Source organism: Pan troglodytes, chromosome 22 (genome assembly GCF_028858775.2).
Source record: "Pan troglodytes isolate AG18354 chromosome 22, NHGRI_mPanTro3-v2.0_pri, whole genome shotgun sequence".
NCBI lineage: Eukaryota > Metazoa > Chordata > Mammalia > Primates > Hominidae > Pan > Pan troglodytes.
This window is the reverse complement of record NC_072420.2, coordinates 27,750,004-27,776,285: the sequence shown is the minus strand read 5'-3', so window position 1 is coordinate 27,776,285 and position 26,282 is coordinate 27,750,004.

The window sequence follows — 26,282 nt, the reverse complement described above, 5'->3', positions numbered from 1 at the left end:
CAGGTGCTGTGGCAACAGAAAGAAAGGATAATACAAAGAAAACTTGACCCTTATATTTTCATTAGGATCATCTCTACTTGAAAGTAAAGTCTGTGTGAGCTTTCAATTTGTATAAACTGTTAGGTGTTAATATGGTTTGGCTGTGTCCCCATGCAAATCTCATCTTGCATTGTAGTTCCCATAATCCCTATGTGTCACGGGAGGGACATATGCGTGTGTCTTATTTCCGTGTGGAGATAATTGAATCACGGGAGCTGTTTCCCCCATCCTGTTCTCATGATAGTGAGTTAATTCTCACGAGATCTGATGGTTTTATAATAGGTTCTTCCCCCTTCATTCTCTTTCTCTTTTCTGCCACCAGTGAACGAGGTACTTGCTTCTCCTTTACCTTCTGCAATGATTGTAAGTTTCTAAGGCCTCCCAAGCCATGTGGAACTGTGAGTCAATTAAACATCTTCCCTTTATAAATTACCCAGTCTCCAGTATTTCTTTATAGCAGTGTGAAAATGGACGAATACAGGTTCTTATAAGGAAAACGATTATCATTAGAAAGATGAGGATTCTGGGATCTGAAATCTCTTCAGTGGAAGAGCGAGCAGAGTTTCCCTGGGCTTGGATTTGGCAAGAAGAAATTGGTCAAAAGCTTTGGATGACCTGCCAAACCTTAACTTGAGTCTGGTTTGAGGAGAAGGCAGTGCACAGACCATTGCAAGGCTAAGTGCATTGATTTAGTGTGAAGGTCTGTTGCCAGGCAAAGGTGAAAGAGCTCTCTTTTGGATATTTATAATAGTGAAACTTGCGGGTTGGGCCTGGTGGTTGGAACTTACTTATTCCTTTGTGCAACTGTTGACAATTCATGGAGTCTAGTGCTGTTCTTTAGGGACTAGCAAGGCCTCTGACTTCTGTCTGTGGCCTTTTTGGCAAAGGAACGACATGGTGGATGCTGAAAGCTGTGGTTTGGTTTTGGTGGCATCTTGGTCTAACAGTGGATCTTGGCCTAATGTGATGCATCCTGAACTATTTGGGTAATCTATTGAGTGTGTTGTTCCAGAGGGAAGAGCTGGTGATTTCTTAGAAGTATTTGGAAACAGTAAGTTTTTTCCTTGTAATTTGGTCTTGATGAAGTTTTAACTAATTAGTCAGGGAACAGTGGAAGCTTGGAAGGATCTAATAGAAACTTGTCCTATTCCAGAAGTGATAGATGTTGTCATTATGTTGATTTGGGTTAATAAGTAAGATTTAGAAATAACTCTACACTATGATTTATCTTGGGGGCAAAGTTAGCATTCTAGCCAGTTTTCACTGTAGTTTGAAATCAATGTTCAATTTAGGAGCTCTTTCCCCCAACAAGTGATGCCTAGTGGGTTCCTGGCCCCAGTGGGGCCTCATACGTAATAAAGCCTCAATTCTATGTCTCATAGTTCCTGACATTTCAGTTTCATCACCAGATTAGACTGGACTGGTGAATTTAGGAGGTCTTCAGGTAGATTAATAAAGTTCATAGAGATTAAATGCTCAATCTCTATGAATGGATACACAGGTGCACTTGTATTTGAAATGTGGGAAAAAAACACCAAAGACTCTTGCCACTTTCAGGGTCTGTGTTCATTTGAAAATTGAATCAATGTGTGCCTTGTCGGGGTGTCTCCATTATTCTTTTATCATTACCAATGACTGATGATGGGGTCATGAGGGTGGTCCATTTGCGACCTGGTAATGGCAATCCAGGGATTACATACCCTTGTTACTATGTGGGATGGAATAATGACAGTACTTGTAGGTTGTGTGATCAAATATAACCATATCCCTGGACTAATGAGTCATCTTAGTGCCGTAATTGTATAATTTCATATTCAAGACATAGTATTGGCACTAATAGGTGATAAAGTTTTTACAAAGAAACTAAACAGGGCCAGGCGCGGGGGCTCACGCCTGTAATCCCAGCACTTTGGGGGGCCGAGACGGGCGGATCACGAGGTCAGGAGATCGAGACCATCCTGGCTAATACAGTGAAACCCCGTCTCTACTAAAAATACAAAAAATTAGCTGGGCGTGTTGGCAGGCGCCTGCAGTCCCAGCTACTCGGGAGGCTGAGGCAGGAAATGGCGTGAACCTGGGAGGCGGAGCTTGCAGTGAGCTGAGATCGCGCCACTGCACTCCAGCCTGGGGGACCGAGTGAGACTCCATCTCAAAAAAAAAAAAAAAAAAAAAGAAACTAAACATGGGATGCTGTTATTTTTCCTACAATAAAGTTTATCTGGAACCTCAAATTCCAAGTATTCCGTTAAGATATATATGTATGTCTCTGTGTGTGTATGTGTATGTCTACACATTAGCAGATACATACATACATATATATATGTATACACACACACACACACACACATATACACACATACATTAGCAGATACATATAATCTTAGGGGCATATATATATATGCCTCTACCAGTTATCCATCTTTCTCAAATATCACATTTCTATTACAGTGAAATTTACCCACTTCTCAAAATATCTGTAACATAACTTCTTGGTGCCCTACCCAGATTCCTTTCACTGAACCACTGTATTCACCCCTTAGATGCTGTGGTAGTTGGCTGCTAACAGCTTATACCAAGACAGGAGCTGACTCAACTGGAGATGCATACCAAGTTAACTCCGCCCCACCACCACTCCTGGGCTGCCTCATAGCCAATGGCTAACTGAAAAGGGACCTAACAGTCCATCCCTCTGGCTTCTGGGCAGGACAATCTCTTGGTATGATTTATGCTTCACAATATCCTGTGGGAAACTCCTGAACATATTTGTCTAGCTTCTTTCCCTGGTCCACCTGTGGGAGCAAAAAGCTGGTCTACCCTGCTCCACACGGTGATTTAGGAAGGTAATATATATAGCCTAGATATCTTGAAGGGATATTAACAGAGAAAGAAAAGAAAACAACCAAATGAATTCATAATGAAACAGCAAAAACTTAATGGGCTCATGGAAGAAAAAGATATTAACCACCGGGTATAACAATTGAGTACAAGAATCTCTAAAGTCCTTTTTATTATTTTTGTATCCTATTTCTAGAAAAGTGCCTAGATCATAATAAAAATTAAATGAAACAATGAATTAATTAACCAGACATTGACTTGTTCTATAGGAAAACTTGAAGAAATAGAGGGAAAACCAGCATGCCAAATTGTTCCAAAAACATCTGAAATGAAATAGCTTAAGTGCTAAACAGCCCTGAGACAGAATTGAGAAAACAGAGTTTATTTTAAAAGAGAAGGATGTAATTATAGTCATTAAGGCTCAACTAGCCAACTCATGTTATACAGTCATTCTTTTAGGCCTATTAAACAACATGGTTTTCAATGGGTATAGACCTATAAGATTCATGGTTATCAGATATTTTAATTTTTAGCAAGGAAAACTGTTTACTAAATAAAATCTCACTCATACACTCATCACAGTCCACAATCGGATAAGAACAGTTTTTATTGGTATGAGTTTGTTTGGTAAGTTAAAATTTATGGCAGAATCAATCATTGAGAAAATGAAGCTCTGCTGAATAATTTTTTAAAACTTTAAGTATGGATTATGCTTGTTTGTTTCCATATCAACCTTGGTAAATATTTTATTTCTCTAAGAAAATACCTAATTTTTTTATTTTTTTAAATTTATTTTTTAAAATTTAATTTAAAATAAAAAAGTATTTAATTTTTAAAAATTTATTTAAAAAACTTTTAAGTATGCATTATGCTTGTCTGTTTCCATATCAACCTTGCAAATATTTTATTTCTCTAAGAAAAGCAGACATACATAAATAAGCAATTATAATGACACCAGTCATTCAGTGTCTCTCTTTGCAATCTCAGGACAGGCTAAGCCAATTCAAATATTTTAAAAATGTTGCAGTGAGCAATTTTGTTTCAAAGTTGAATTACTTAAAAACAAGACTGTCATGCTTTAACTATAGCAAGTGCTTGATATAGCTAACAAATAGTCCCAATGAGATATAATGACATTAGTTGTTACTTCACAAGTGAAATTAACATCTTTCACTGAGTAGATGACCTTAATCTTTACCCTAATGACAGGTATGGAAAGAGTACATTTTCTAGTATTATTTTACTTTTGCAGATATGCATTAGACTGGATAATTTAAAAATAATGCAAAATTAATGCTTCTATTTCAATTATATATTTATTAGACATTTAAATATTACAGAAAAATATTTCTTCTAAGATTGACCTTCCCCCACCCCACTTCCAGCCGCTCCCCCAAAAAAGATATACTATAAAGTTCAAGTTAATGTGCTGGTTATTCCAATGGGTCAATATTTAGCTGAATTTGAGCATAATGGCATTGTCTATTGAGGGCTCTGAACCATTAAACATGTATATTTGTACTTATATATACACTATATATATTTATGTATATATATAACCATACATATATAAATATACATATACACATATACACACATACATATACACATATACATACAATGTACACTGTAAATATATAATATATAAATTTTTGTCAATAATAAATAAAAATGAAATTTAAATCAAACATTTATTAAAAAATCAGAAGCATTTTTGTTGAGACCTAGAGTTTTACGGAACACAGTCTGGAAATGATGTAAGGGAGAATATATTCAGACCTTTAAATCTGTCTGATGCCAATAGCCTGTCTTATCTCTTTAGCGGCGCACGGTTCTCACAAAAACTCATAAATGTGAGTAAGGTCACTCAATATTTCAACAAAAAGCTACAGTGGCTAAGAGGCAGGGAGTGTTATGTAACCCTCAAAGCAATCACTTCCACTTTATTGAACTCTGCATATTAATAGTCCTACCACACATGAAAATCACTTGTGGAACTTTACAAAAAGACATGAACAACCAGAAACCATCCTGTACCTACCAAGTCAGAATGCCTGTGGCTGGAACCCACTAATAAATCTTAAGCAAGGTTAAATGGCTTTTCTAAGAACCAAAACCAAAATTTTCACGTGTCTGTTGTTAACTCCTTCACCCATGCTCCTTCCATCAGAAGAGGCTCTCTGAAGGGTTAGGCAAGATCAGGGCATGTGTGATGGCCCCAGAAATTGGATCTGAATAGTCCAAGGAAACTTGATACAATCTAGTGCAAAAATTGAATACAGTCAGCTCTCTCTATCCATGGGTTCTGCCTCCTGGGATTCAACCAACTGCAGATGGAGAACACAGTTCAGTATTTGGGGGATGTGAAACAATCCCCCAACCCCAATACAGACAACCAGCTTTTTGTATCCACGGGTTCCACAGGGCTGACTAAGGGACTTGAGCATCCACACATTTTGGTATCCATGGAGGTCCTGGAACCAGTCTGCCTTGGATACCAGGGGCAACTGTACAGTATATTCTTTGAAGGCCATGTGCTTGAGCAGGATAATCCTTCCCAGGCTTATAGTCACAGAATATTATGTTCCTCATTTTTAATTAGAGGCCTGCGATTATCCTGACATTATAGATGATCATTGTCCATATGCAATAGAAGATGTCAACCAGCAACACCAGAGACAATTATCAAAAGCAAATGAATTATAAAGCTGTTGAAGGTACCTAGAACTATCTAGTCAAGTGAGTATAGTAAACACTGTGTCTCCTTTGTAGCTTCACTGTACAAGTCTTTGTTGGCCCTTTCAATATGTCCCAGATAAATTTCTGTTAGACCCTCCAAATCCATTTCCCATCCTTTTCCACCCTGCCTTCTCTCTTGGAAAGCTGACCTGTGTGGACGACAGAAGGGGCCCTAATGATAGTTTGACTTAAGATGTTTTGATTTTACAATAGCACAAAAGGATACACACTCAGTAGAAATGTGGTTGGAATTTTGAATTGTGATCTTTTCCTGGGCTGGAGAAGTTGGGGAAGATACTGTTCTGCAATGCTGGGCAGTGGCCGGGAGCTGCAGCTGCCAGTCAGCCATGTACTCTCAAGGGTAGCAATCATGAGATAACACTTTATTATAAAATAGAGGTGAATATGCCCAACTGTAAGCTAATGTAAGTGTTCCGAACATGTTTAAGGTAGGCTAGTCTAAGCTATGATGTTCAGTAGGTTAGGTGTATTGAATATATTTTCAACTTATGATATTTTCAAGTTACTGTGGGTTTATCAGGATGTAAGCCCATTGTAACTTGAGGAACATCTGTATATTAGCGGACATCATTGTCTTCTGGCTTCTGTTGCATTTGGTCAAAAAAGAGGAGGCAAGGGAATTTATTTGCCTCCAAAGCCATCTTCTTGTGGGGTTGCCTCAGGCTGGCTGCATTCCTCAACCAAAGGTCATGGCTCCTTTCCATGTGTCCCTTTCTACAGACTCTTTTCAGGGTCCTGAAAACTGATTCAGCCTCTTTTCCTGCTGTGCCCAACTTTTGTCACTGTCATTATCTCTCATTACCCTGCACCAACCCTTGATTCCCCCACACTATGCCCACACATTTGCAAACAGTTCCTTCATTAAAGCCTTCTGGAATGATCATCATTTAAATGTATTACCTGTTTCCTGCTGGCTCACTGACTGATAGACAATACCATGCTTCTCTATGAAATTGTAAAAGTAGCTAACATTTACCCCTGAGCTCGACTTCTAGGGTTATATTTGTATTTTATTGCAATTAAATGGATTTGATTTTGTTCCTTAAAAATCTGAACATATATGCAAACTGAAATTGAGCAGTGATCACTGGATACCAATGATTTTCTTATGCTTGCAGAAATTTAAATCTATTTACCTATCTTTTGGATTAAAAATAATTAACTCAGGGAGTCAGATAAAGCACCGAATACAATCCTTCAGCCTCACAGGTAGCAGTGTGAAGGCTGGATTAGAGGCAGAGAGAGGTGGAAGCAAGGAAAGAGATCTGTAGGGTAATGGTGAGGGCAATGGCAGCACTAGTGTGGTGATGTGCTGGGGCAGACTCAGGGAGAACACACTTCAGACAGTAGGTAAGCTGATGGAGGTAAGATAAGATGAAACACGAAAACAAGTCAAAATTTAGCACAAGTGTCAGTGACTTTAGACATCAAGATTTAAATTCAACTGAACATTTTTGGTTTATGCTAAAAAATGAAAAGAATTCAAATGTGTTCTACGTGAGAATTAGTATTATGATTGTCTCTGGAAAAAAAGTCTGTCTGGGAGTGGAAAGGAGAAGATTTCCAAAATAAAAGGGTCTAGCAATTATAGATACAATATAAATAACTCATTCCCCATTGATTTCTAACATACTATTTGCATGTGTTTCTTGTTAGTTATTTGAGCTGACCTGACTTTTTATTGAATTAGGCAAAAGGGACACTATTTGTTTCTATTAACGGTAATGAGAGAAATGAAAAATAAATTTTGCCAACCGTTCAATGTACTGGCCTATCAAGTTTCAGATTTGGTTCAAAATTTTTCACCTAAGTTAAAAGACAAAAGGTGAAACATTCCTGGATGGACTAAGAGACCGATACAGAATAGCATACAGATATTGTGAACATAAAATAATTATTAAAAACTATTTTTATGAGTTATATATAAAAAAATAAGAAACATATGGACTACATTTCCAGAAAATACACTCAGGTTTGAAAATTTAAAAGAAAAAAATAACCACCTTGGCAAAAAGCTGACAAGAGTTTGCCAAACCCCAACAGTTGGAAAAATAACTTGAAACATTTGAGGAACCAAAACATGGATGGGTTCGTCCTAGTTAAAAGGCCTTTTACGGTCAGATGAATGTGGGTAACAGTGGAGGAGGCAGGGTGGAAAAACAAATTATGAATAACACATGGTTTGGCATTTTTCCAACCAATTTAACGGAAACTCAGATTAAAATATTCCACAGAATGTACCTGACTCAAATTTTCACACCAAACAAGCTCAACAATTCCCTGAGTTGTTGACTCAACTTGAAATACATTTTAACAATTTGGTATATCCATACTGCCTGGCATCTGACCCTATCAAACATAAATTCTAGAGTTAATAACCAGGATTTCAAGAAATTGAGAAAAAAGCACAAAGATGATCGCATGAATAAAAATTCTGCAAGGGAGGGAATATTAAGATGGAATATTAAGAATCCCAGCCACGAACCAACACTGGGGTGTATAGCAAGTGAAATTCTAAGTATGTAATTAAAACTTGTGCCCATGGAGAAGAAAAATGTTCATATGCTTCAGGCAATCTACAAATCTGGGCTAAGAGCTCCTGGGTACATGTAGAGTTGCATATCAGAAACACAAAAGAGGACGAGCACGGTGGCTCATGACTTGAATCCCAGCAGTTAGGGAGGCCAAGGCTGGCAGATTACCTAAGGTCAGGAGTTCGAGACCAGCCTGGCCAACATTGCGAAACTCCGTCTACTAAAAATACAAAAATTAGCCGGGCATGGTGGCGGGTGCCTGTAATCCCAGCTACTCAGGAGGCTGAAGCAGGAGAATCGCTTGAACCAGGTGGGCAGAGGTTGTAGTGAGCTGAGATCGTGATCATGCCACTGCACTCCAGCCTAGGCAAAGGAACGAGATTCCGTTCCCCGCTACCCCCCACCACCCCCCCAAAAAAAACACAAAAAAGAAAAGTAGTGGTTACTAGAGACAAATAACAATTGAAACTACTGAAGAAACGGTACAAAACTGAGGCTTTTGAGAAACGCTAAGAACAGTAAAAATTTATCATTCATTCAGCAACTGTTTAAAGTCTAAGAAAGACCCAAACAAAATAGAGGAGATACATCGTTGATTTGTATAAGTTTAAGAGCTGAGATTCAACAATCTTATATATTATTTTTATTTTCTCTGTCAAAAGAGTAACTTTCAAACACAGATGATTCATTTAGTTAAAATTGAAGCCTCAAATTAGTGAAAAAATAGCAAGGATAATATGATTATTTTTGTTTTGAGAAAGTCTTACTCTGTTGCCCAAGCTGGAGTGCAGTGGCACGATATCGGCTCACTGCAATATCCGCCTCCCAGGCTCAAGTGATTCTCTTGACTCAACCTCCGGAGTAGCTGGGATTATAGGCATGTAACCCCACCCACAGCTAAATTTTGTATTTTTGGTAGAGACGGGGTTTCACCATGTTGACCAGGCTGGTCTCGAACTCCTGACCTCAAATGATCTGCTCGCCTCAGCCTCCCAAAATGCTGGGATTATAGATACAGATATTAATTTTTTAATATGCTTTAGTGTCTGGGCCTGCTGAGTTATATTGTAGGAACTTGAACAAAATTGCAGAGAATGAGCCAAGTCTCTATAGGTAATCTTTGGTAATTCATGGAAAATGTGAAAACTACAAAATACTAACATATCATTTTGATTTTCAAAGTGGTTAAAAATGTAGAGTAGGGATTTCCACTTTAATGAGGTAATAAACTTATGTGGAATACTTGCAGTATTTCAGTATATTAAGAAGAGTTCACATCTCTGGGAATTTAAGGATTTAACTTTAGTTTGACTTTTTGGAAATTTTCTAGGAGAGCTTGGTAAACTGTGTGTAGAAACTTGCTACCACTAGATAACTTCTCATATTCATGATTCTGGAAGGGAGGTAGAAAAAAAGGAACAAATATAGTAAGTATGTGGAATAGTAATTAATAAGAGGGAAAAACTAACCTCAAATACACTCACAAGATTTTTTAAATAATGGACTCAAAACAATAAATCCTTTGAAATGTTTATGAAAAGTACCTTTTAGAAACTAGAGACTCAATATCGACTTCTTTCCCTTCTTAACTATGATTTTTCTATGCAAATGTTCTTGGTATCATGACTAATACCTATGATCAGGAGTGGTAAAAATGCACAGTGGGGCTGACCCCTTGTTGAGGAATGGCTAAATGTGTTCACAATGGCATTATTTAAGAAACTAACCATAGAATTGAAGCTCCACAGAGAGTCAAGTATAGCAGAAGTATAGCTTATAAAGTGGGACATCACTTATTTATTTGCATAAATGAAGCGAAGGCCTACGATGTACCAGAACCTGTTCTAACCACTAGAATACTGTGACAGTCAGTTTTATGTGTCAACTTGACTACAATCCCCAGTCTGCAGTTAGTCAATCAAACAGATGTAGGTGTTGTTGTAAAGGCATTTTGTAGATGTGACTAACATCTGTAATTAGGCCAGCCATCATGACTCATGCCTGTTATCCTAGCACTTTGGGAGGCTGAGGTGGGAGGATCACTTGAGCCAAGACTCAAGACCAGCCTGGGCAACACAGTGAGACTCCATCTCTACAAAAAACAAATATATAAAAAAATTAGCTGGGTGTGGTGGTACACCTGTAGTCCCAGCTACCCAGAAGGCTGAAGTGGGAGAATCACTTGAGCCCAAGAGGTTGAGGCCTCAGTGAGCCATGATCACACCACTGAACTCCAGCCTGAGCAACAGAGCAAGACCCAGTCTTTTAAAAAATAATAATAATTAGGTGTCTACAAAGTACAGAAGGTATCCTAGAGAATTCAGATGGATTATTTTTCATCCATTTAAAAGGCCTGAGAGCAGAACTGAGACATACTTGACCAAGAAATCCTGCCTGTGGACTGCAGCTTCAGATTGTGCTTAAGACTTACAGCCTGGCTTTCCTGATGGCCCGCCCTATGGATTTTCGATCTACTTCACCCAGTTTCCATAATTGCATACACTAGTTTCTTGCAACAAATCTCTTAATGTATCTATATATATATATATCTTTGTCTATATTTATATTTGAATAGACAGCTATAGATAGGTAGATTAGATGATAATGAAAGAAAGAAAAAGAAAAAGGAAAGAAAGAAAGACAAAGAAAAAGGAAAGAAAGAGAAAGAAAAAGGAAAGAAAGAAAGAAAGAAAGAAAGAAAGAAAGAAAGAGAAAGAAAACAGAACCTATTCAAACCATTCATTCTGTTTCTCTGGTAGAAATTTAACAATATAGATTTTGGTGCCAGCAGGTAGGGTATAGGATGCCAACATAACAAGTAAATATGTGGAGGTGGCTTTGAAACTGAGTAATGGGTAGAGGCTTGATGGATTTTGAGACACAGGATAGAAAAGATCTAGATTGCCTTAAATAGACTTGTAGAAATATGGATTTTAAAAACACTTCTGGTAAGATTCAGAAAAAAATGAAGAACATGTTATTGGAAACTGGAGGAACGGTAATTCTTGTTATTACAGTGGCAGCTTGTTAACTGAATTGTGCCCTATAGTTGTGTGGAAAGCAAGACTTGTAAAGCAATGAATTTGGCTGTATAACTGAGGAAATTTCAAGCAAAATGTTGAAAGTGCAGCTCAATTGCTTCTTTCTGCTGATAGTAAAATGAGGGTGGAAAGAGGTAGAGTGAAAAAAAGAACAATTAAGGAAAAAAGAATCTACATTTAATTATGGGTAAATTCTCAGTCTATCCAGATTGGAAACAAAAATGCTAAAATTTGGTGATCCACTCATTAGGAAAGGGTGCTCTGGAGAGAAGATCAAAAGTGTGGCTGGACAACCTTTTGCTGGTACTAAAGAGATTGGGCATATGACTCATGGATCTCCCAGGTCATCTCAGCAGAAGACAAAAACAGAGACAGAATTAACTAGGAAAGCTCTTTGGAGGATCCTTTGGTCTAATTGAAGGAATTCCATAACAGGAGAGCCACAACATTTTTGAGAGTGTTATTGCAGCAAAAACACTGTGAGCTTGTCTTGAAAGTAACAGAGACAGGCAAATGAAAGAAGATTGTCAGACTTCCAAAGCTCTAGAAGCAGATAACAGGATGATGAAACTACTCAGTTTCAGGCATGCACTACCCTTCAATAAAAAGCAAGCACAACTTCAAAAGCAGAGGCCAGGGCCTTGAGCCACTGAGAATAATTCCCAGGTTTTGAAACCCAATTAATTTGTCCTGCTGGATTTCAAAGTTGCTTGGAATCAGTAACCCCTTTCTTCCTTCCATTGTCTCCTTTTTGGAATAGGAATTTCTATAACTGTTATACTTCTGTCTCACCATTGTATTTTGTGAGTAGATAACTTGTTTTCTAGTTTTACAGGTCCACAGATGGTGAGTTTTTTGCCTTTGGTTGAATTATACCCACAGTCTCATCTATTCCTGATTTAGATGATTAAGGTGATGAGGTTTGGGCTTAATCAGATATGTTTAAATGAAATTTTGGGCTTGAGTTGATGCTGTAATGGGTTGAGACTTTTAGAAATGATGAAATGGTTTGAGTGTATTTTGCATGTGAGATGGACATGAAACTTTGGAGGCCAGAGGGTAAACTGTAGTAGATTGAATGGTGGTCCTCAAAGGAATCAAGAACCTGTAACTGTTGCCTTATTTGGGGGGGGAGGGGAGGGAAGGTACTTGCAGATGTATTAATTTAAGGGTCTTGAGATAAAGAGATTATCCTTGATTATTTGCTTGGGTCCTAAATACCATCACATGCATCCTCATAAGGAGACAGAGAAAGATTTGACAAGAGAGGAGAAGGCAATGTGACCGCGAAGGGAAATAATGGATTGATGCAGCTACAAGTCAAGAGGTGCCTGTAACCACCAGGAAGAGAAGGAATGTTTATTAGATTCTCCCCTGAAGCCTCCTGAGGGACCATGGCCCTGCTGATGACTTGCTGTTGGCCTAAAGATACTAATTTTAAACCCTTAGCCTCCAGTACTAGAAGAGAACAAATGTCTTTTTTTTTTTTTTTTTTTTTAAGCCACCAAGTGTGTGATAATTTGTTAAAGAAGACATGGAAAATTAATACAGGTACAAAGAAAAGACAGGAATCCCTTCACAGAGATGATCACAGTCTTGTAGGGTTCACAGACATGTCAGAAATAATAAAAATCCTTTACAAAAACAACATTAACGGTGTTAATGAAATGAATCATTAACTAAAAAGGAAAGACTGCTTTCTCCTTGAGTCAAGGTCATGTCACAAAAATTTTTTCAGCTGTACTTGCAGATTAAATTCATCTTATCCAGATAAGTAAGAGAAAGAAGGTGATTAGATAGATAGCACAAAGGTGCAGAGGCAATCAAATAGTAACAGGTGTTCACAATGTGGAACAGGCCTATTTGAGTGGAGTAGGGGATAAGCGAAAGGAAGGCTAGTAATGAAGTTTAAGAGGTAACCTGGGACCTTATTGTGGATGACTTTTTGTGTGGTCCTAAGGAATTTGAACTTATATGTAAGAAATGGGGAACTCTCAAGATCTTTAATGCAGTAAGCCAATAGGGGTTCATGAGATATGATTTTGTTTATACGTTATAGTGTTCACCTTAGAAGACATATAGAGAAGAAACTAGTGTGGGGTCAGACAGAGACCAGGAGACCAGTTAAAAAACCAATGGCAACATCCCAGGGGAGATTATAAGACAGAGGTGACAGAAAGAATATGAATTTAAGAGTCATTTCTGAAGTCAAACTGCCAGGACTTGCTGATCAAATATACATCAGGAAGGAGAAGGAATTCAAGGCTTCTTAATTCAGCAGATGAATGAATACTAATGTCATTAACTGAAAAAAGAATGATAGGGGGACTTGTGGGCTCTTTGTACGATTCATTCATTCACTTGATAAATATTTCTATCTACCTAATTTGTCCGAGCTCTGGGTTAATGATGTTCAGCTTGGAGTGATTCCAGGACCAGAAGGAGGTCAAGCAATGCAAGGAGGGTGAGGAGAGAAACAAGTCACTCTGGAAGTGTTGAACTTTTGTGTTTTGTTTTGTTTTGTTTTCTGACTGGGCAGGCAGCATGGAAAGGAGAGATGGTGGGTGAAGAGGTTGTAGTCTGGACACAGGAGGATGGTAAACATGGAAGTGAAAAATGTGAAATTGTTAAAATAAGTTGTTAATCAGTTACCAATACCAATGTTAATATTGCCTTGAACAGAAATGAAAAATGTAACCTTTAATTGATTGACTTTGAAATGCTTTGGATTTAAATACAGATAGCATGCCATATGCATTTCCTCCAATGGATGCTCCATAGAATTGCTAATTCTATGGCAGAGCAATTTCTAATTATTAAAGGCCTACAATGTACTGGGTACTGTATAAAAATGACTTCTACTCCACCCAACATTGCAGCAAAGGAACAGTTATTGTAATAAATATGAAAACTGGTAATTTTCTCATTTTAATAAATGACAAAAATATTACTGTAGATATTTTAATAGATGAGGGATTTTACTGGCAGAATGGAGATTCAAACCAAATACGAGACTCTTCAACCCCAAAGTCATGCTATTCTTAACAAAACAAGCTACCTCATAAACATGCTGCTTAAAATCCCTAAATAATCGACACATTTTTGTTTCTTTTGACCAAGATTTAGTTCTTTGGGCAAAAATTTTTTCTATTGTAATGAAAGCTTAGCATATTTATAGATATTTTCTTTGACTGGTTTAAAGCAGGTAGCTAAGGGCATACATACACGCTTCAACTAGAGATGTTACATCTCTGGAATTCAAAGTGCCTTTATTTATTTTTAACCATGGTATACAATTGACCATCATATTTAAGCTAAATAAAAACTCATAACATTTAATTATATGCATGTTTTGTGAATAAATTTTTGTGATTTTTGTTGTTCTTTAAGCATATGAGATTGATCACATGTATTAATTGTCTTTCTTTCTCAAGAACATACTGAAATGAATCATTAACCAATTTATTCCCTTACTCCCAGACCATCCTTCCTCTTATTCTCCTCTTACCTCAGTCCTCGAATTTCCTTCACTCTCAACTAGTACCCTTGCTCCTTGTTATTGAAAAAACAGGACTTCTGCACACTACTGTTTTTTCCCAAACATTTTATTTATCTATATTGGGTATATATAGGGAAAAGAAACGAGTGGGAAGGGTATATAAGATCAGTCTTTGGCTACTGTGAGAACTGGGTGATGACTAAAACTGATAAAGAAAGCACATTATTAACATACACTTCATAATATGAAAATAAATATCAAAAGAAATAGCTAAAACACTTTGAAAATGGAAATGTTACTTCTGAGGAGTAAAACTAGTGGGTCTGGAGGTGCCTGGGGACATTATTTGTTCACTTTAAGCCTTTTAGCCTTTTTTAAATTCTAGGTGATAAAAAATACAATTAACAAAATTGTAAAATTGAAGGCTGGAAAAAATATGTAAAAACTATCATTGCTTAACAACTAAAGTGTTATTCTAGGTAATTACCATGTTTTCCTCAACTTTTTTCCATGTTACATAACTCAGAATTTACTACTGACTCTTTAAGATAAACAATTTCTTTTGTAATTTATTCTATTTTTGAAAATATTTTAAGGGTTTTTAAAAAGAAAGAACTCAGTGGTGGGGAAAGGGAGAAGCACATACATTTCTATGTTTATATATATTACATCTTACTACTAGCCAGGATAAAAGGTTATCCCCTGCTGGGTATTGGACTCAACACAAAATGAGAGGGTACAAAAATGTTTTCCAGGACTAAAGGAGCTGCTGACTTTATCAGCAAATTTAATATGCCAAAGAAAGTGCATATCAAGGACGGTTGTCAGCAGAAAAACAGTGGGTGAGCTGGGGAGATGAAAGGCCCAGTTTCTTATCTTCAAGGCTAATGACCAGACCTTAGACCATGAAAATTCGTCAAGGTAATAAGAATCTCTGAGAATTTTTGGTGAACAGTAAGCCGAACTCAAAATACAGCCCACTCACACCTCAGAATGATACCCTATCAGAATTAAGAGTTGTCCTTGATAAGGGCAGCTTCAAAGTACAAGAAAATAGCTAGATGTCTTAGTCTCTTTCAAGTTAATGTCATACTGTCTATACCCAAGAATCAAAAGTGAAGATGATATTTCTCTTTCAGACCTTGCCCTCTATTGTTTTCCTAGATCATTCTAAGACAGTGCTTGAATGTAAAGCTAATTACTCAAGCTATAAATGAAATGACTCAAGTTGACTTTAGTTTTCTTACAGGTACAATGTCATAATAACGGATTATTTCCTAATCAACAGCCTGATGCTCAATTTGTAAATGAAATAATCACAGCCTGTCTATCAAAATTATTTGTCATTAAAACATAAACTTATACACTGTATGGTATAAAGGTTTTTACACATCTAGAAGCTAACATACTTGAACAAATGCAATAATAAGACACACAAATATGATTGAAAGTGTAACTGGTAGAAGGACTTGTAGCTAAAAATTAACAATAAACGGTCTTCCTGACGAGGAGCAAAATTGTACAGTAAAAAAGGAACTGTATTTGGAATCAGGAAACTTAGATATTAGTCCCAGCTCTCCCACATACCAGCTCTTTGCCTTTACCCAAGTCAGACATCATTTTCAAACCTAAATTTCCCTGTATTAGTCATTTCTCATGCTGCTATAAAGAACTGCCCAAGACTGCATAATTTATAAAGAAAAGAGGTTTCATTCACTCACAGTTCTTCATGGCTGGGGAGGCCTCAGGAAACTTACAATCATAGTGGAGCGGAAGGAAACACCTTCTTCACACGGTGGCAGGAGAGAAAAACGCCGAGCAAAGCGGGAAAAGCCTCTTATAAAACCATCAGATCTCATAAGAACTCACTCACTATCGCGAGAACAGCATGGGGGTAACTGCCTCCATGATTTAATTACCACCAACTGGGTTCCTCCCACGACACGTGGGGATTAGAGGAGCTACATTTCTAAATGAGATATGGGTGAGGACACAGCCAAACCATATCAGTATTTTTAAGCAAAATACAATTAATAATGTCCTCCTCATAGGTCTCTTAAGGGATTAAATACACTCATCTATTTAAAGTGACTACTATAGTGACTGTCACATAGTAAGTGCTCAATAGATACTTGGCTATTGATGTTAGTACAGAATGAAAGAATATGTCCACAAGGGTAAGTAGCAAAGCTTTATATAATATATTCTACGTTGTTATTATTGATTATTAGCAGGAATGTTTGAAAACAAGTACCATAGAGAACCCACACCGAGGAAGCTGCAAGGCTCTTGAGAGGTCATCTAAAGTCAAGGACCCAGGAAAAAGGGTCTTAAATATTGGTGCCTGTCAGAAAGAAGACAGTGCCAATGATGTAGCTGTGTGTGGCCTTCTGCCAGGGCTCTGAGTAACTGGCAGAGCACTGAGCCTATGACTCATTATAAGTCAAATTGCTGTAAGTGGGAACCACCTGTAGTTAAGACAAGTGCCTCATTGAATTTATTAGAGCATGAGAAAATTCATTTAAGAGTGATCCCTTTGATGCAAAGTACATAGTCCTCAACTCTTGCTTTCAGTACTTTCAAGGAATTCCCTCTTACCACACCTGTATCTGGTAAAATCTTATCTTCCAAGCCTCCTCTTTGGAGAAAACTGAGATCTGGAATCTGAGACTCCTATGGCCACCGTATATTTAGATTATGTAGACTTGCCTTCTATACAACATTGTAGATGATGGATTGCTCTTAAAAAATAGAAATTAAAAAAGGGAACCATTTCCCATCAACGTCATGTATAAATCATAAACGAGGGAGCCTTATCCTACCTACTTAGCCTGAGTTCTGTCCCATGGTATAGGCACTCAAACTTGGTTTAGAAAACCAAATTTTCCAAAACAGCATCACCATTCACAAAATCTGTTTCTCTTTCCCTTCAACTCGTCCAGGAGTTTTCACTTTTTAAAGTTAAATCCTGTCTGGATATTGCCACACATTACTTGACAATTTTCTGTCTCTTTTCATTGTTAAAGCTTTAAAAGCTCACTAGTTCTTTCTGTCCGTCCAGTTGGATCTGAATCTGGCCTTCATTTTCCCTCACTTTATTTCCATGTATTTACATTTCAATTTCACTAAAAAGCCTTCTGGACCCCTCATAACTCTCCCCTCTTTTTATTCCTTCCTAAATTTCCAGCAACATTAGCCCCCCTCTCCCCCATTTTCTCAGTGTGTTTTTCTCATGATTTGACTAAAGTTTTTAAAAAGGAAGACAGTAGAGATGAAGTGTCATTTTCATCATATCGTATGACAGTTACATACGATCCACATTAATTATCAGTGATGTAGTTAATCTCGATCCCCTGGCAAGGTAGTGTTGGCAGGATTTTTCTGTTGTAAAGACACTTTTCTCCCCTTCCACACTGTATTCAATGGAAGCAGTTTATTAAGTGTAACCCATTTTCAAGAGACAGAGAGCTAAGCACTAACTCCTTAAGACAGGGAGTGTTAACATGTTATGTAGTATTCTTCTGTATGGAAGATTTGTATCTTTTCTTTCTTTTATTTGTTTAATAATGTGTTCATATCAATATGGACTTATAGATGTTTATTTATTTTTTGCTTTGAGTTACAATCCTTTACTACGTCATTTATTTTGCTCTTCAAATTGTTCCATCTTTGGCCATTAGAAGCTTTTTCAGGATAGCTTCTATATTAAAGCTCATAATTTCTCCCATCTTATTACCTTGAACAAAATAAGAAAAAGCACACAAGCTGGGCTGTTTTACCTCTATATCAAAATTCAATATATTTATCAACATATTTTATCAATTTTGCATTCATCATCTTCCCTCTGTGCTGACCTTCCTTCTTGCTAAATTTTATTTTTTAACAATTCCTTTATAAAGGCCTATTAATTGATAGTAAAATTTCTTAGTTCTGAAAAATGTTTAAAGAATATTTTGTCTTCATTGTTGAAAAATAATATAGCTGGGTATAAAAATTTAAGTTTAAATTTTCAGTCCTTTAAAGATATGAATATACTGTTTTCTGCTATCTACTTTTGCTGACAAAAAAATTTGCCTAAAATGTATTAATTTGGATTTCTCTTCAATCTAGAAGCCATTAAGATAAATGAATTATCCCTCTTGTTAGTAAAATTCAACACGATGAGTCTAAATTAAAATTATTTTTATTCATTTTTCATTCAGAGTAAAGTTTTGATCTAATGAATTCTGGAAAATTATCAAATATTTTCTATTCATATATGCTTTTCTATCATTCCTTTCATTCCCTTATTCTATTGCTACCCTCCTTATTAACCTATACACCATTTACCTGGACTTTTGTGTCTCTATTATGAAGAACTTTAGATGAAGGTACCTTCCTCCAAATCACTAATTCCCTTCAACTGTATGCACCATTTATGGAATCCATTAAAATAGTTTTATGTTTTTTAAATATATATTTTTTACTTTCAAGATTTCGAGTTTATTACTTCCTCTTACTTTTTTTTTTTTTTTTTTTGAGATGGAGTCTCGCTCTGTCACCCAGGCTGGAGTGCAGTGGTGCTATCTCGGATCACTGCAAGCTGTGCCTCCCGGGTTCACGCCATTCTCCTGCCTCAGCCTCCCGAGTAGCTGGGTCTACAGGCACCCGCCACTGCGCCCGGCTAATTTTTTGTATTTTTAGTAGAGATGGGGTTTCACTGTGTTAGCCAGGATGGTCTCGATCTCCTGACCTTGTGATCCGCCCGCCTCAGCCTCCCAAAGTGCTGGGATTACAGGCGTGAGCCACCGCGCCTGGCCCTCTTACTTTATATTTTACCTTCATTTTACCTAATATTCTATTCTTTTTAATCAAACTTATTTCTTCATTTATCTCTTCAAACATTCTCAGAAACTTCACTTAAAATTTTTGTCAACCTCCACTGAAATTATATTTATATTTTGAATTTTGATTTTGTTGGCTGTAATTTTAGCATTTGATTTCTGTGTAATATCATTTGTGCCCTTAGATGGGAATTTTTAAAAAATTTTCCTCTGTACTTACCCATCTCTGTTTAGCAGTCACTAGCTCTAACAGCCTAACACTTCATGATTTCAGCGCTCCTGCCAGAGGAGACACTAGGCATATCACAGAAGTATTCACTAGTCCACCAGGTTTCTTGGTTCAGTTTATGGTTTCTGAGCTTGGTTCTGTTACTGACCCGGACCATAGCTTGCTACAAAACATTGTTGCAGGTAACAGTTAGCTGCCATTTTCCTAAGCCTGCTACTATAATCTAGGGATCAGTAGTAAGATTTAAGTTTGAGCTTTAAGTAATGAGACAGACTTTAGGTCTCCATTTATTGTGATATAGTTGGGTTTTTTTAATTTTTTATTCTTTTTTTATTTTTTATTTTTTATTTTTTTTTGCCTCTATTAGCACACAGGGGCCAAACACTTAGATGCCATTGCCTGCTTATCGCAGAGTCCAGAAAGCCTCTCATCTCATAACTTTGAGTTTCTGTTTCTGATCTAAAGAGACAGGCTTTAGAGAATGCGTTTTTCTATTTTTCTCTTTTCATATTTTATGTTACCCATATTCATTGCATGCTTGAGTAGAGGGATGTAAACATGCATAAATATAAATTTAAAATGTAAGTTTACATATTTTTAATTGTAACTTAGGTGTAAAAGTATAAACTTTATGTGCTTTGTGGATCCTAGCTGTTAATATCTAATCTTGTAAAAATATTTACAGTCTATTTTTTTCAAAGTAAAAGAATAATTGGTCCGGGTACCGTGGCTTGCACCTAAATCCCAGCACTTTGGGAGTCCAAGGCAGGAAGATCACTTGAGCCTAGGAGTTCCAAAGCAGCCTGGGGCAACATAATGAGACCCCATCTCTACAACAAAATAAAAAAAAAAATAGGCAGATGTGGTGGCATGTGCTTGTAGTCCCAGCTATTCTGGAGGCTAAGGTGGGAGGATCACTTGAGCCCAGGAGGTCAAAGCTGCAGTGAACTGTAATTGCACCACTACACACCACCCTGAGTAACAGAGTGAGACCTTGTCTCAGAAAAAAAGAAAAAGAATAATCGAACCAATATTAAGTTCTAGTCTATTTTTCTACATCCAATAGCAGCAGCAACATATAATGGGTACATGCACTGACTAGGCTAAGCATTGTGCGGAAGACATTTGCTAGGTTTAGAGATATGTGGGAATAATAAATTATCACAGTCTTCTCCCTTTCTGAACCAGCTTAGAAACAGGATACAGATCAAAATATAATTGGTAAAGCTTAATTGAAGGATGGCGCTTTAACTTGATTCTCTATCCTTCTGACTTCCTTGGTTAGCCTTGGGACCTGCTATGGGAAGAGCACGACATTTAGCAGGTTTGCTACATGAAACTTTAAGCACAGAGGATCCATCCCACCCTCCAACCACCTCAACACACAAAAAGGCCACATACGCCCAGTGATTTCTGCCAAATTAACTACATTCAACTGGGAAATGCAGGCCAACATTTGTCTACCTTTTCATTCCACCAATCATTTCACCAAAGTGGAAAAAGTTGATCCACTTTTTCCCTGGGGAGAAGTCAGTAAGCAATGAAAACAAAGTAACAGCATCCTTCTATTTACTAATGTATACGATAATTATCTGGAACTTGTGTGAAACTGCAAATCCAGTAGGTCTGGGGTCTAACCTGAGATTTTGCATTTCTTACCAGCTCTAAGTCATGCAGATGCTGGTTTTGAGTAGCTAGCTTCTAGAGCAAGATTTGTGAAGCTTTTTCAGGAGAGCCCCAAGACTTAAAAAAAAAAAAAAAGTTCTTATAATAATACAGAGATATTACAGTGGAGTTTCCTGGAGGTACATGTGATGTTAAAATGATTAAATACAGGACAAGATATTAGAATCCAGCTATCTTCTTTAAAGAAACTTGTCAATATATAAAACACCACCATTTGTTTCACTAATTTTTTTTGTTTTGGAGAATATGATTCCTTATCATAAAAATGTTACCTACATTAGCATATCATAGTTGTGGTATTGTTATTAACAAATATTTTTTTTTAGTTGTAATTTCTATTGTGGTAAATATTAGTAGATATAACCTACATAAACAAACGTTTTGGGGGTCCTTGAGAATTTTTAAAGGGATAAAAGGGCCCCAAAATATTTGAGATTCACCGCTTTCTAGAGTATGGAAGTTTGTTTTTCCTTGGTCAATACGCTCTCCTACTCTTACAGATATGTCAAGAAAATATTGAGAACCCACATGTTTTAAAATACCACCTTAGCTCAATGTACTTGTGGACATTTTTGAAGGAAAAAAAATTCTGGCTGTGTCTTATGCTCTTTTTAATGGAATGTCAATAAACATTCAGCCAGTTCCTATTCAAGTTCCTTAATACTGGGAAATGGCAGAACAGGAAAACAAGTGAGTCTTAATCCCAAAATATGCTGCATTGCCACAAAAGTAGATGAGTCAATTCATCCTTGGCTTCCTTAAATCATCGTGTTTTCTTACCCATCTCATGGATGAATATTTGGGAAAGTATTTTCTTCTAACATAGGCCAGTATTTTCTTTATTAAACATATTATTTCTCTTCTAGGAGTTTCTTCCCGTCAAGAGAACACATGTGGGGCAGTAAGTCAAACAATGCATTTGTTGACCTCACATGTGGCAAAAACTATAAAATGTTTCTGGAAGTTTAAAAGCAACATTTACTACAGGTGTGCCTAGTTTAGCTGCCTACAACTTGCCTTCACCACCTGTAGCTTTGTTGAAATGTTTGCACTCTTGACTCCCTTTCTTCAACCTCATTTTAATGGAAACTCACAGATGTGTTGTTTTGTGTGTAATAACACATTTGACCATTTTACAACTTCTCCCAAGCATTTATTGATGAGTGAATTCTGCAGTGGATGAACTGCCTGGAGGGGCTATCTCATCTACCACCTTTTCTTCTACCTGAGGGCAGCATAATTGAGATTATTCCCTTGGTAGATTTGAGCCATTACTGAATTCCCTTTTTAAATCTATCTGTTCTACTTTCTGTCTTAAAACACAACTGTCTTGCACTTATTTATGTTCTCATCACTTCCACCACCAACAATAATAGCTAACCTTTTTAGGAGGAGCATTTCTCTAAAAGAAACAGAGTTGTGGCTTCAGCTTTTGCTTTAATCTCTTTACCTTAGCTGCTTGCTATGTAACAATGAGTATTCAAACCAAGACAAACAAACCAACAAAACGCAGAACAAGAAATGCCATGCAACTGCATAGGCTGATCACATTTCAAATTATGAATTGCCATGTACTACTATCCATCTAAGTTCTTCGGGAAACCTCTCAGAGATTGAAAATGTGAATACCATATACACTAATCCTAAGGGTCAAATATTACATTATGTGATGGGAAAGATGAGAGTCATTGATTCTTCCCTCAAGTTAAAAGCAACCAATACCATTTGTAACTACCTGTATTAGTCTGTTCTCACACTGCTATAAACATATTACCTGAGACTGGGTATTTTGTGAAGGAAAGAGGTTTAATTGACTCACAGCTCCACATGGCTGGGGAGGCCTCAGGAAATTTGCAATCCCAAGTTTGCAATCACAAGAAGGCCAAGTTGAAGCAAGGCCCATCTTTCATGGCAGCAGGAGAGAGGAACAGCAAAGGAAGCCACACACTTTTAAACCATCAGATCTTCTGAGAACTCACTCACTACCAAAAGAACACCATGAAGGAAACTGCCCCATGATCCAATCACCTCCCCCCAAGTCCCTCCCTCGACACATGGGGATTACAATTTGGATTACAATTCAGGATGAGATTTGGATGGGGACACAGCCAAACCATATCAATACCTGAGTTTTCTTCGAGGTGTGGTGCTCTAGAACACGAAAGTTTTTCTATTAAACTAAGTTATAGATAGTCATGATTACTTTCTTAAGCTATAATTCTTTTTCTTTAACTTAAACAAAGATTTTTTAAAAATTATATATATACATATATGTACATATATACGTATATGTGTGCATATATGTACATATATACGTATATATGTACATATATACATATACACGTATATATATGTACGTATATACGTATATATATACCCACACACACACACATATATATATATATAGTTTTCTCTCTCCTCACCTAAACTCTATGGGACTATATGAGATTGATTTAATTGAAATCAATTAAGCCAATGTTTGTCAAAAAATTGTAAAGTCCAATGTTGTGCTAGGCACCGGAGGTGCCATGTGTGTAGATGGAGTCCTCATGCTCTGTGTGATGGCAGCCTGGCATGTGACAGGAGCAACAGAAAAATAAGCACACAAATGGCTTTAACACTATCAGGGACTATAAACACAAAAGGACATGAATGGAAAGGATGCACTGTTTTTTAAAAGTCTTCTCTATATGTGGTCCACATAGAAGTTGTGCATCTTTATACACCTTTTTGGATTTTCTACTTATTTGCATCAGACTTTTCTCCAGCCTTAGTAACTGAAATGTCTTAAACTTCTTTGTTCCTCGCAGCCTTAGTGATTCTCTTCCAAAAGCTTCTATCAGAACAAAGTCAGAGGTAATCTCTGAGGCAAAATTTAAGTGAAAATGAAAGAGTTAAAACAAAACCCTTAACTGCTATAGTGGGTAATTTAAAATAACAATAATACATTTATTATTTATTTGCCATGTACTAGGTATTTCACACCAATTCAAATTCTTAACCTTGCTAACCTTCATAAAAACCCAATGAGGCATGTGTTATAATTGTCACTCTTTTGCAGATGAGGAAAAAAGTACACAAAGTATCTAAATAACTTCCCCAGGATCCCATACGGTGCCTAGGCTAGGACATAAAGTCAGGCCTTTTGGCTGCTTGTTTTGGCAGGGTTTGCTCAACCATACAGAAAGTTAGCACACGGGGAGTGTTCTCCTTCCATGCCTTGTCGTTTGGTAGAAGAATTTTGTTATGATGTTCAGCTAGGCAGTTAGCTCTCACTGTTTAAGAGCCACGATGATTAGTATTTTTCTATACTGCAAGGTCACGCAGTGAGATGAGGAAGGCTAGCCAAACATTTCTTCAGAATAAACACTGGAGGAGGGTTAATGTCCTTACATTCCGGGATTTTACAGATAATTACGGTATTTAGTAAGACTAAGCAAGCTTAGAATAATAGAATTACAATGGAAGTCTTGGTTTTGATTAATTATGAATGTAAACATTTTATATTTAGTATACCCACCCAGATAAAAGGCATTGACAATTTTTACACAGACCAGCAGGTAAGTGACATTCATAGGTAAGTGACAGAACAGAAAAACAGGAACTACAATAATAGAATAAATGTTGCACACTTATTAGTTACCTGAGACTACAATTTTTAGGAATAATGTAAGAGATAAGCTTGTTAGTTAACATCACACCAATAACTATACACAGTTTTAACTCAATGTCTTAATATTAGGTATTCATTCTTATGCTCTTTGATACCAAAAATACTTAGATTATCTAATATATATGCAAAGGACTGAGTTAGGGGCTAGACATAACATGGCCAGGACAAAGTAGTATGTTAACCAGGTTATTTGTTTTAGGTGACAGAATCCCTGATCACACTTACTTAAACAAAAGTAAGAATTTTATTAACATTATTGGATTCGAGGATTGTGATGATTTATCTCCCCTTTTTCTCTCCTCTCTTTTTTACTTCCTCCTGCCTTCTCCCTTTCTTATCTCTGTTCAACTTCATTCTTAGACTTTTCCCACTTGGTGGGATCTGTGAGATAAAATGGCAATCAGCAGAGACTGGCTAGATGTTTCCCCCTCTTTCTTCTTCTTGGCTCACTACTGGTTTGTAGTTTTCAGCTTCCCACTACCATGTTTACATCTGGGTGGGGCCATAGGGCTATTACTGCCATATGGACTATATTTCTGCCAATGGACCAGAAGTATGCTACTTCTAGGAAGAGGCAAGCAAGGGAGAGTGTGCCTTCTCTACTATCTCTCTCTCTTTCTTCTCTTTCTGCATCAGCCTTGGAGGCAGTTGAGGGGAAAGACTACAGGATAGAGCAAGCTTGAGCTCCTACTGCATGGATCACTACTGTGCTGGCCATCAACCCATAGGGGACAGTGACAGGAGCAAAGAATACACTTTATGTGAAACCACTGAGAATTTAAAGGTATTTGTTACAGCAGTTCAACTTTCCTTCTTAATACATGATCCTTAGATTGTCTGATCCCAGAGGAAAAGTGCTTTCAGCTAATGGTTTGAGCAAATGTCCAGTGGGCAGAGTTCTTCCCAGAACCATCAGCTCTGGCCAGATGCATGGGGCACTCTGACTTGTCAGGCTTGGTATCCAGTATCCAGATCTGAAGGAAAGCCATCAGCTTTATTCAAACATGTGGATTGACTTTCCTTGGAAAGGTGTGTTTTTATTACCAGAGACAAGGATGGTAAAGAAGAGCAACAGGAAAATATCAGTAACCACCCACATACATAATTTTAAAAATAGTTAACATATGTGTTTTGCATATTTCACATGTGTCCATGTATGCCTC